The sequence below is a fragment of the Notechis scutatus genome, chromosome 2, assembly GCF_049901735.1.
Source record: "Notechis scutatus isolate UNSWTSFEM ecotype Mainland chromosome 2, rNotScu1.2, whole genome shotgun sequence".
Lineage (NCBI taxonomy): Eukaryota > Metazoa > Chordata > Lepidosauria > Squamata > Elapidae > Notechis > Notechis scutatus.
In genome coordinates, this window is record NC_142010.1 from 126,183,664 (window position 1) to 126,195,884 (window position 12,221).

Genomic DNA, 12,221 nt, shown 5'->3' on the forward strand with positions numbered 1-12,221 from the left:
TCAGAGGGAGCTCTGACCTTTACCACAAGCATATATTGTTTAAAATTCTTCCTGTTCACACTCCTCAAGACTTTTATTGAATGCCTAGGTCCCAAAAAGGACCATGAGTGCAAACATTTGCAAGAAAACAAGCTCAGAGAGCATCAAGGGCCCTATATTTGAAGGCAACAAGTGAGGTAGACTGGTTCTGAATCTAAAATGCATTATTTCCCATTTCTTGAACTGGGAGCATCTCTGACTTACAATAATTTAACTTAACTATTGAATTTGGACATCAAATTACTATTTATTCTCTGCTTTTGCTATTGGAATATGTTTTGAAACAATGGTACTAAAGAAGAAAGACTATAGTGCAATGATAAAGAAGTGTACATGCTTGCACAAATTAGTTCCAACATTCGAAATATTTATTCTATTTAAATAATAATAACTTTGGCTTTTTGAAATGGAATATAATAAAATCATCTCATTAGAATAACTGTTTGATCCTGTATGAAAATTATCTCATTCTCAGATTTTGAATGCAGATTTGTTAGCCTTTTCATAATACATATGGCTGCATTTTCAGATCAGGTGAATGAAAAAGGAGTGGGTGGATTTATATCAACCGATGAATAATTATTTCTTTAAAGCACTTAGCAATAGCTCTGCTTTCAATGAGTGAGTCAAAAATAAAATAATCTGATTGCTGTGTCCCATATTTGACAGAATCATTCTAACAGAATATATGTAGCTTTATTTGGAAGTTAAGTTGATTTAATAATAGCTTCTGAATATTACTATTGTGGTTGGTCACACAGCCAGCCAGATATTTAGATTTGACATTTTTATCCACCTATCAAGTCCTTCCCAAGGACCTAGTATAGGGAGATACTGTTTATAGTAAAGGTGACACATTTGTCCATGCAAACTCCATTGCAATATCTTAGCTTATCACAGTGTCCTAGGGCTGGAAGGGACTTTTGAGGTCTTCTAGTCCAACCTCCCACCCAAGGCAGGAGACCCTATTGCATCTCAGACAAATAGCTGTCCAAACTTTTCTTGAAGACTTCCTGCAATAGTGCACCACAACTCCAGAAGATAAACTGTTCCATTGATTGTTCTTGCTGTCAGGAAATTTCTCTTTAGATCCACATTGGATCTTTCTTTAATAAGCTTAATCTCTTTGCCATATCTGCATGTGTTGATAACAATTCTTTTTCAGATAGTGTTTTTCAATTTAGCTATAAATCACCCATGTAAAAGAGGTGGGATGTTTTTGATGTTTGATAGCCATGGCCTGAGTTTTTCAGTATTCTTGACACAGGAATCAATGCAAAGACGGACAGTAGTGGTGATAGAGAGACTTCTTGAAATATTCCTCTCTTGATATTAACCATTCCCAGTTTATCACTATAGACCAGTAACCGTGTCTTCCATTGTGCCATTGATTTTTGCACAAAGCTTCTGATGTTTTTACTGACTCCTGTTATTTCTAGGCAGTTGAGTATCCAATCATGTGGAAGGGAGTCAAATGTCTTCTTGTAATTAATCCAAGCTACATTCAAGTTGGCCTTCCTTCTGTTGCAGTTTTCCAAAATTGTTTTGTCAATTAGAGTTGATGTTTTGTTCTTTTACTGTGTGGGTGGTTTTTCTTTCTGCTCAGGTGGAAAAAGCTTGTGCAGTACTCTATGTTGTTAAACTGGCAATGAGTGGGTAGAAACCAGCCAGATGTTATAAATAAAAACCATGTAGGTCACCTTCACCTGGTGTTGAGCAATTCTTGATCTTCCTTTCTCCTTTTCCCACCATTTCTTCACTATTACAAGTTCTTTCATTTCAACTTCTTTTTTATTCTCATCCATCTCCTTTATTCAAGCAGCATTATTGTTGTATTTCTTTGGGTTGTCCCATAGATGCATCCGGAACTACACTGTTGATCAGGTGTTCACTGGTTTATTTCAGTCTTTCCATTAATAGCTTGGTGGAAATATTCTGATTTTCAGTATAATTGAATATTCTGCTTACTAGTGTGCAATTTGAGCTTAGTATCCACCAATATTCTTGGCCACAGCTGTTACTTGCTGCTTTATTATTTCCATTGCTTCCTTGATCTTCCTTGTTTCTAGGTGACATTTCTTAATCAGGTATTCCTTGATTTTCTTGTTCTTCAGCTTCTTTTCTTTCATCTGTTCTAGCTTGATTGCATCTGATTTTAACATGCTGCTTTTATTTTCCAACCTGCTCTTCCATTTGGGGGTGTACTGTTCAGCTTCTTTTTTTCTTTGTTGATTTTTCATCCTTGTTTTTCAATTATATCTGCAACCATGTTGTACTTTACTTGGTTTGTTTCTTGCACTGAGCTGGTGCTCATATTTGATGTTACGGTATGGGGATTTTTTAATATTTGTGTTAGCTGTTTTTTTTAAAAAACAAGCTTCAGTGCAAGCAACCTAATTCTGTTCTTGTGCTGTTCTGGATGCTTAGTTATGTTTTATTTCAATTCTTCTTGTTTTTTAGATAGAGGGTTTTTTTCTTTCTGAAGAGAAGGCAGCGGAGAGGGGCTCTAGTTTAAGAATGAATACAGTTCAATAGCATCTTATACTATACTTTATTTCATATTGTAAATCAATGTTGATCTGCTAGTGTCTGTTCTGTTATTTCTGATCCTGGATCAGAATGGGACAACTTGCCACAGGACAACTTGCCACGGGACAATTTAACAATTCAATTTAATTATTCCATTTTTTAAAAAATAATTTTTTGTCATTTGCATTTTATTCTGTCCCTTCTTTTGCATCCTTTCTTTAATGATTCTAGTCCACCATTTATTTGATATTAGTGTAACTCTTGTCCCACACAATTTGTCCCCCGGTGAATTGGCCATGGTGAGTTTTCCCATGGCTGTGGCAAGCTGGCCATGGTGACCTGGCCTTGGCGAGTTGGCCATGGCAAATTGTCATAGATCATTCTGGATTCTGTTCTTTCCAGAACTGTTGCATTCTTTTCAGTTATTCTCTTCTCATTTGACTTGATCATTATTTCTTTGTTTCTTTGCCTTCATATATTTGAAAAGGGTAAATAAGTTTCAATTCTCTAAAAGTAATGCCCTTACAGAAGGGATTTAGAATCTCTAACTGTAAAAGCACAATGTTTAGCCTATGACTTTACCTTTTATTTCTCCAGCAAGTAGATTATTAAACATACTTAGTTGAAATCATTTAAAACTATTGAAATAAGAAAACATAATCAAGTAAAGATTAGACAAATTTATTCTATCAACTTTTCAAAATACTTTGATGTGAAAAATCCCATCTAGTATTTTTGAATGAAGGAGCAGCAATATGTAAATAAAAATCCAAAATCCGTTTAGCCTTTGGGGTTTATATTTGTTTTTCAACACAGTGACAATGTTCTTTAATTGTTTAATTCCCAAACTTTTTTTTTCCTGAGAGAAGCTCAGAATGGAGTATTTGCTTTGCTACTTAATTCATAAGTGCTTATGGCTAAGGCTTTCAAACTTGTTCTGTAAGAGCCAGTGGAATGTTGGGTTGAGTAATCCTCTTATATAAATGTTATGAAAAGTCCTAAAGAGAACAAAAACACAGAATTTAAAAAATCCAAGAAAAAGTTTAAAAAGTGAAAGAAAAGATAAAAAGAAATAGAAAGATTTTCCAATTTGCTTTGTACCAAATATAATTATATATGATTACAAAGGTTGAGTAATTCTCCAGAGGGAAACACAACTTCCTGTCACCTCTGCAGCCAGTGGTCTTTTGCTTTATGGATAGGAAACTGGCTTGTCCATATTTACATGAACATGCCCAATTGGAAGACATCTCTTTTCCCAGAATTGCCAGTTGCTCAGTGAAAACTTTAGTTCTCCTAATTATGACATTCTAACACATTTCTCTGGGAATCTTGCCATTAATTATATTTTATGAGCATCACATTGGTGAAAGTCCTTTTCTAATCAGAAATGTGAAAGTAGAAATCATATATGAATTCATGATGGTTATGAAATGGTTTCTTCCATATAAGAGGTTTATTTTTTAAAAATAGGGCAATCTTTCTCATTGGCTGAATTTAGAAATAATATTGCTATCTTTCTTAAGAAGTTTAGGTAATTTGTTTAGATTAAGATATTAAACTAGGATCAGGGAGACTTGAGTTCAGGTCTATAGCCATGGCAACTAAGTGCGTGGCTTGTGGCCAATCATTCTTTTTTAGCTCTGCCTACCTCATAGGGTAGCTATTGAAGAGATAATTGGTGGTGGTGGTAGGGGGAGGCGGGCTATTTTGCTCCATTGAGTTAATGAAAGAAAGGTGAGAAATAAACCTAATCAAAAAAGAAGCAAAAACATAATGAGCAGAAGCATAAGAGAAACAAATAAATGTTTTTTAATTACTTTTGACTGCTAGGATTGTAACATGGATATACTTAGAGCAGTCATTGTGTGCTTTTCAACGTGAACATTCAAAAGAAGCATTCAAGCTGATAGCCCTATTTGACTGTGTTTTTAATAATTCATGCCCTAATTTGTGTGCTTTCAGATGTTCTTGTGTACTAAAGAGACTAATTGCCATTTCAGCCCTCCCTTGATTATTTCTAAATTTCCAGCTCCTTTACGGGATTTTTTTCAGATGCATTTTATAATTTTTTTTTCTTTTTTTGAAAAACCAAAGGAGATAGGAAGAAAAGGCAAAGCTGAAACAATAAGCTCTCACCTTGAGAAGGCAGAGACTGCAGCAAAGCATCTGTGAGATCCTTAATACTTAGCTCATTCAAAAGTAATGGCCTGGAAATTACAGAAGATGTTAATTACAGAATACAGTTTCATAAAGGTGAAGTCTAACTTCTAAGTGGTTGATTAATTATGAAAAACAAGTTCTCCTAAAATTAAATGACTTGTTGCTTGTCTGGTAGAGATTAAGGCAAGTTTGGCAACTAATTGGAATGACTTTCCCAGTAGCTTATATGGCATTTATCAATAGGTAGGTTACCTTTGGGATCCTTTCTCCAAGGCAAAACAAAATCCATAGAGACGTGGCCTATCATCCACCCCTGTATTTAGGTATTTAAGTCAAAAAAAAATTGAGCAGTTCAGGGCTGAATAGTTTTGAGAGTGTGGATTCTCACATTGCGCTAAGCCACGGTTTGTTTAATCGCTGTTTATTCAATAATCTACAGTTGAGCTTACAGTATATAACGGGCTGCATCATGAATGAGCTAACTACATCCATGCTATATTAGTTGGAGTCCATTTGGAGCTTCACTGCTATGAAAAATGTTGAACTATTTTTATATGAGGAATTGGAAGCACTTTGCATTCTCTGTGACCTTTCCAGCACATCTTGTGATTTCCTTGTGAATTTGAAGAGGATAGATATATTTCTATGCCTTTCTGAATTCTTCTTTTGGACTGAGATTTCCCGGATAGAAATCATGACCTTTAAACCTATTGATATTTTCCATCTTGGTTTTGGTCAAGCAAAAAAAAAAGTATTGAAAAGAATCAAGAACTGTTTGCACTGATCTATAGTAGATGAAATTGAATTACTAAGGCTGGAAAATCCTGTGAGAGCTGACCTTTATAGTAATTTAATCAGTGATGTTATCTGTAAGTTCAGGATCCTTGGAGGCAAATAAATGAATTGCAGGTTAGTTGCTAACAGTATGTAATCATTAGATAAGCAATCTTCAAAATTTAAATTTGGGTTGCAGTGTTCAAAATTTAAGAAGCAATTGAGTCACCAATATTTATATCTTTTAAAGGTAACAGTGTGATAGGTGAACCTTTTAAAACTTTGTTGGTAATTGATGTGAACATTTCATCTGAAAATATACAAGGTGCTTCAGAATGAAACTGAAGTCATTTTTGTGACTTTTAATATTGAAGAGTCTAATAGATAAGTTTTATTTAATTAGAAAAATTATAAAAGATAAAAGAATGGGAAAAAACCAAATGTCATTCCAAAAGTTTTGGGCTGTTGATTCTTTTTCTCCATGTTGATGAGAATGCAGTTGATCATAAAGAAGTATCACATATATTGATCAGTTTAGTCAAACTATGTACAACTTTTTTAAAAGCTGAAGACTACTGTTTTAAGGCTGGTTGGTGGGGCTAGAACAAAAATTAAATTGGCATTAATTCAGAGGTGATGTAAAAAGATGCAATCCCGAGAGGAAGTACATTTCGGAAAGTATCTTATGCTTGTAGATCTTTGCATACAGGTAGTCCTCTACGTAGGATTACAACTGGGACCAGACTTTTTGTTGCTAACCTAGGCAGTTGTTAAGAGTCCCTCTCTGAGGAAGATAAGCAGTTTAGAAATAGGAAACATAAATAAATAAATAAAAAGTGAATACTGTCCAATTTTACAACCTTTTTGTGGTTAAGCGAATCAGTGTAGTTAAGTGACTCATGTTGTTAAGTGAATTTGGCTTCCCCCATTGTTTGTTGGAAGGCCGCCAGTGTCAATCACATGACCCTCAGAATGTCACAACACATTGTAAATACATGCTAGTTGCCAAGTGCCTGCGTTCCGATCATGCAACCCTGTGGATGCTGAGATGATCATAAGTGCGAGGACCAGTCATAAGTAACTTTTTCAGTGCAATTGTAAGTTAGAAAGGTTGCTGAATTAATGGTTGTAAGTTGAGGACTATCTGAAGAGCTGATAGGAATAAGCTGGGAAGAGAGGTTTTTTCATACTCTGATTGGTTTAAAGTTTGAATAGGTGCACATTAAACCACTAGATTGACTAGATGAGGATGAGAACTAAAACAAATCTTTAATAATTCTACAAATGTATATGATTTCATTTAAGCCATAACTTGGGAGTTTGGGTTACCATATATATATTGTACTGAATAGATTATGTGGGTCTTCAGGTTTTTAAATTCTGATTTGCTGAATTGATAAAAGGTTGTGCAGTGAATTGAAGGCACCCAGCTATTACAATCTAATTTTCCCAGGCTGATGTTAATCAGAGAAGTTCTGAATAAAGATTCAGCAACTAGAGTAGAAGCAGTTGTCAAAAGTAAGCAAAACTGGAGAGGAGCATGAAGCAATACTACACTAAATTTAATTTGCTATGGACTCTTAATACATGTAGGAGGAAAAATAATTTCTCCCTGAGGCTGAGTGGTTACTCTCAGGGTGTATATTGGTTTATTTTGGGGTTTTCTTTGAAAAGCAGTAAGGTCAAAACATTGCTATTTTATGTGTATTATTATTTATTATTATTTCAGTACTACGATAATTAAATCTACTAACTAGGTATTTGCCATGTGGTTTCCCAGATAATTTCCCACTCTTCAAATGCAGCTCTGTAGACCTATTTGCATTGATCTCACATAATTTGTAAAGTTCATGAAAACCAACTTGCTAATTAGGATAAAAATAGCTACATCAAACTATCATTGATTTTTCCTACTCATACTGTTGAGTTGCTTTGGGGGAGAATTTTGTCTCAGCTTCTGTTCTGGATCTGTAATAATCCAGAAATGTTTTTAGTGTTAAGATGTCAAGACTTCTCATGCTTTATGACCCCATTAACTATCTTTATTTCTGAAAATTTTACTTGAAGCTTTCCAGTTTTTCCTCTCAGATCAGATAGGTGTACTTTCTGTAATTTTTAATTTTTACAAGAATGGCTCGTTCTTCTATGCATGATGTTATTTCAGATCAAATACTTATTTTGGAGCTATCTTTAGGCTTCAAAACACTGTCTGGTATTTCACAAATATTCAGTTCATATATGTAAGCAGGTTGCTAGAGATGAATGTATTTTCTTAGCGGTTGCTTCTAATTGCTGTTGCTTCCACTTCTCCCCAACATTTTTCCTGCTGCCTTTTCTCCTGGCAAAGAGACTTACTTCTAATTGTTGCTCTCTTGATTTTTTTTAACAGATTCGTTAATTTTTCTGCATCATCTAAACTCAGTATTAATACAATAAACCTTGTTAATTAACTTTTTTGGGGGAAATATTTTCTTCATTGAACCCCAGAATATCTACTTTTCCTTTTGGGAGTTTTGTTTGATTAAAAGCTCTGTATTTGTCAAAGATAGCTTGTTTGAGATTTTTCATGGACCAGATATGTTAAGAATGTGCCTTTTCGGATGAATTCAATCTTAGGTAAAAAAAAAAATGTCCCTGTCCAAAATTATGTAGCCAAAAAGACTGGGTCAGGAGACCAATTTCAGATCTCCTGAAATCTGTATGGGATATGGCAGAGACTGAAGAAACTTACTATGTTCTTACCTGGTTGCATTCATTTATACTGCTTATTCTAGGCTACTTAAGTAAGTTCATTAATTCTGTTCATTTGTATATGTTCCTTCATAAAAATGGAGGCCTTGTAAAATAATTAAAACAAAACATACAACGCGTAGGTTCTTTAACTGTGGTTTGTGGTTCATATCTAAAGTCAGAAAAGTCAGATTATAGTGAAATACGAACCCAGTGTTAGGAGTGTATTGATTACCCTTTTGCAGTGAAATTTTAGCCAGGTAGATAGGTACCTGTGAAAGGGGAGATAGGCACTAGCAGTATAGGGAGGTAAGGAGAAAATGCTGCTGCAGATATAAAAAATATGACCGATGCATGGGACATTTGCTCTGTATTTATATATTCTTGTTGGAGGTATCAATCCAGTAGCTGCTGACTTTTCAGCATCTTGTGCTGATGTAACATTTATAAAAGCAGAGAAGATGGACTGCTATGTTTGATCCAATCTTGTCCTCTAGAAAGGCTTTTTGTGTTTGTTTGGGATAGAATGCCAGAAGCATAGAGTCAGCTTGTCTATATAAGATACCATGGGGTATATCTTCTTTAAAATGCCCATGCTAAATCATGCTCTATGTAGACACCTATGCTTTTCCAAGATTAGCTTTAATTGTGGTATAGCTTAGGGAAAATATGCAAAGTATATTCCACTAACAGTTGTCCATCAATGTTCTTGTTCACCCAACATACAGTATATTAGAATAGAATAGAATAGAATAGAATAGAATAGAATAGAATAGAATAGAATAGAATAGAATACTTTATTGACCAAGTGTGATTGGACACACAAGGAATTTGTCTTGGTGTAAATACTCTCAGTATATATAAAGAAAAGGTACATTTGTTAAGAATCAAGAATCATAACGTACAACACTTAATGATAGTCATAGGGTACAATCAACAATCAAATCATACTAGGAAATAGTCAGGTGGGAGGGGATGGGTGATAAGGAGTGGTGAGAAGATTAACAGTAGTGTACATTTTGTAAATAGTTGGACAGTGTTGAGGGAATTATTTGTTTAGCAGAGTGATGGCTTTCGGGAAAAAACTGTCCTTGTGTCTAGTTGTTCTGGTGTGCAGTGCTTATAGCATCATTTTGAGAGAAGGAGTTGAAACAGTTTTTGTCTGGAATGTGAGGAGTCTGTAAATATTTTCACAGCCCTCTTTTTGACTCGTGCAATATATAGGTCCTTGATTGAAGGCAGATGGGTAGTAATTGTTTTTTTCTGCAGTCCTAATTATCCTCTGAAGTCTGTGTCTGTCCTGTTGGGTTACAGAACCAAACCAGACAGTTATAGAGGTGCAGATGATAGACTCAATAATTCCTCTTTAGAACTGTATCAGCAGCTCCTTGGGCAGTTTGAGCTTTCTGAGTTGGCGCAGAAAGAACATTCTTTGTTGTGCTTTGATGACGTTTTTGATATTAGGTGTCCATTTTAGGTCATGTGATATAGTAGAACCTAGAAATGTGAAGGTCTCTACTATTGATACTGTGTTGTCTAGTATTGTAAGAGGTGGTAGTATAGGAGGGTTTCTTCTAAAGTCTACCACTGAAAGCATGTGTTTATTTGGCTAGTAGTGAGTTTTCTGTGGCTTTGTGCTTGTTCCCTGCCAAATCGGTCTTAGACTTGTACTCTCTTGGTCATTGCTCATTCTTTTGTTGGTGTAAGGAGAAAATATCTTATGTAATTGACTGACTGTTACAATAATTGTACTCTTTTTGCTTTCTATACACCCACAAGCTATTAAAAGAATTCAGGCGTGACGCCCAATGCATATTTCACTCTATCTCTCCTGCCCTCCCTCTGAATTTTACAACAATCTTCTCATTTAGGGCTGAATTACTGCAGGAAATTATTTTATTGATTTATATTGCTGCTCATCTCACAATTACAACTCTGGGCACACACAAAAAACCTAGTATACAGTTCCCATATTCAGGCCTACATGTGGAGGGTAACGTTGGTATCAGCAGAGCAAAGGCCCTTCTCCTGTTATTTGTCTGACAAATTGTAATTGATGAAAGAGACCATGATGAGGCCCAGATTTTGAGGTTGATGTATCTGAAAATTGAGATTTCTAAAGGCTAAGGAGTTCCACAACTATAGATATTTACTATGGACAATTCCTGGTATTTTTTAGGGATGGAACTTCTTACTGAATGTTCTGCACCATTAGTAATAAAAAAGGTAGCTACCCATAAGTTGCGGATGTGATTTTGTTATAAGGGTTTCTTAACTGGCATAGTGTTTATGAACAAGCAATTTATGTATATGTTTCAATGGACAGAATTGATTATTTTGGTATGTATTTCCATTTATCCACAAAACAGATGCAAGAACAGTGGGGAGGGGGGAAGCTAATACAGTAATAAAGGACAGTGAGACCCATTTTACTAAAGGAGAGCGGGAATGAACTCAACAGAAACTCGACAATCAACACTGTTTTTAAAAAAGCCAATTGAAATGTCCAGGCGATAGAAATGTGTCCTTTATACCCACCCATACTATCTAATCTATGTGTTAAGATTACCAGAGACATGTCTTCTCAAAGACTTCTCATATAGATTAGATAGTATGGTACAAGGGCACTATTTAAGATATCAAGGTACAAAGTAAACAGTGTTATTACAGTCTAATAAATAAAAAGTATAAATTTATTTATTATTTATTTGTAAAATTTATTGGCCACCCATCTTACTACAGGGTAATTCTTTAAGAATCAGTTTGAAAGGGTGAAGTCATGTCACATGAACCAGAATTTTAACTGCAGAATTCAGCCCTGTGTCCTTCTTAATAAATCAACCTAGAGATGAACGTATTGTTCTAGTCCAAACCAGGCAAACAACTAACCAACGTTGACCAACAATTCAATTCGTGACCATTTGAAGTGACATGATTACTTTTCACACTTAACAACTGTTGCAAGCATTCCCATGGTCACGGGATCAAAATTTAGACGCTTGGCAACTGGCTCATATCTATGACAGTTGAAGTATCCCAGGGGTCATGTGATCCCCTTTTGCAACTTTCAGGCAAGCAAAGTTAATGGGGAAACCAGATTCATTTAAACAACCATTTTACTAATTGAGGAAGTACAGCGGTTCTCTTTAACAATTGTTAAAGGTTATAACATGAGACAAAACTCACTTAATACCTTGACTTGCTTAGCAATAGAAAATTTGGCCTCAAATATGGTTGTAAGTTGAGGTCTACCTCTAGACGGTTGCAATTTGTTCATGTGTCTCTTTCTTTCAAGATAAAAAGGATATCAGCAAAATATTAAGACAAATCCTTATCTACATGGGTTTCAAATGAAAGGTTGAATGCCAGGAATCTTTTTTTCCCCAAGGCAGATATGCCATCAACATGTATTTGTTTCAACATATTTTATTTGCAGGACAAATGAAAATTGTTCATGTATACGGGGTTTTTTTAAGTGTTTGAGTATTATTTTTGTGAATTGTTCTGCAGTTTCTTCCTTTATATTCCAGGACAAAAGTGATGGGTTATAAAACTTTTTAATCCATGCTTCTAACCATTGCTTATTAAATACTTTCTTGGCAGGGTGAACTCAAGAGTATTTTCAAAATTGTGTAAGGCTTCTTCTGATCAGCTCTATTTTTCAGAACTTATGTTTTCAGAACACAGCTAAAATATTTGATAGAGCTTTATGGATTTTTTTACTGCATTCTTCTGCACAGTAGTGTTAATCGGTTAATACTGTGCACAGGGTAGAAAGATATTTTGCCAAAAAGGCAAAGATTAAGACAATCTTATTTCCTTTCTGGATTCTTAACAGGGTTTTGCAGGGCTCTGTCATTTCTCTCTATTAAAAAAGAAGTCTTGAAGACAAGTTGATTAAGTAAGTATAATGCTTTCTGTAGATTGAATCATTTGTTTATTCTGACACCCTTGCAAGGGGACAGTAATAGGACAACTTTGTTTTC

The 12,221-nt window shown here is 34.9% G+C and overlaps 1 protein-coding gene and 1 long non-coding RNA gene across 4 annotated transcripts in view; one reads left to right on the plus strand and one right to left on the minus strand.

The window, feature by feature from the left end:
- Positions 1-12,221, plus strand: part of TEX2 (testis expressed 2) — a 104,316-nt gene that overhangs the window by 19,609 nt on the left and 72,486 nt on the right. The window contains exon 1 of one of the 3 annotated variants that reach the window (XM_087956112.1): positions 12,078-12,136. The exons of the other annotated variants lie outside the window; for them this stretch is intronic. The gene's annotated coding sequence lies outside the window, so the exon portion shown is untranslated. Of the gene's footprint in view, positions 1-12,077; positions 12,137-12,221 lie in introns of those variants that run through there. 3 annotated transcript variants of the gene reach the window in all.
- The window catches only part of LOC148132232 (uncharacterized), a 77,686-nt gene continuing 68,801 nt past the window's right edge, over positions 3,337-12,221 (minus strand). Inside the window, exons 3-4 of the long non-coding RNA XR_015747749.1 lie at positions 4,708-4,778; positions 3,337-3,566 (exon numbers count right to left, since the gene is read on the minus strand). This is a non-coding gene — a long non-coding RNA (uncharacterized LOC148132232). The remainder of the gene's footprint in view (positions 3,567-4,707; positions 4,779-12,221) is intronic.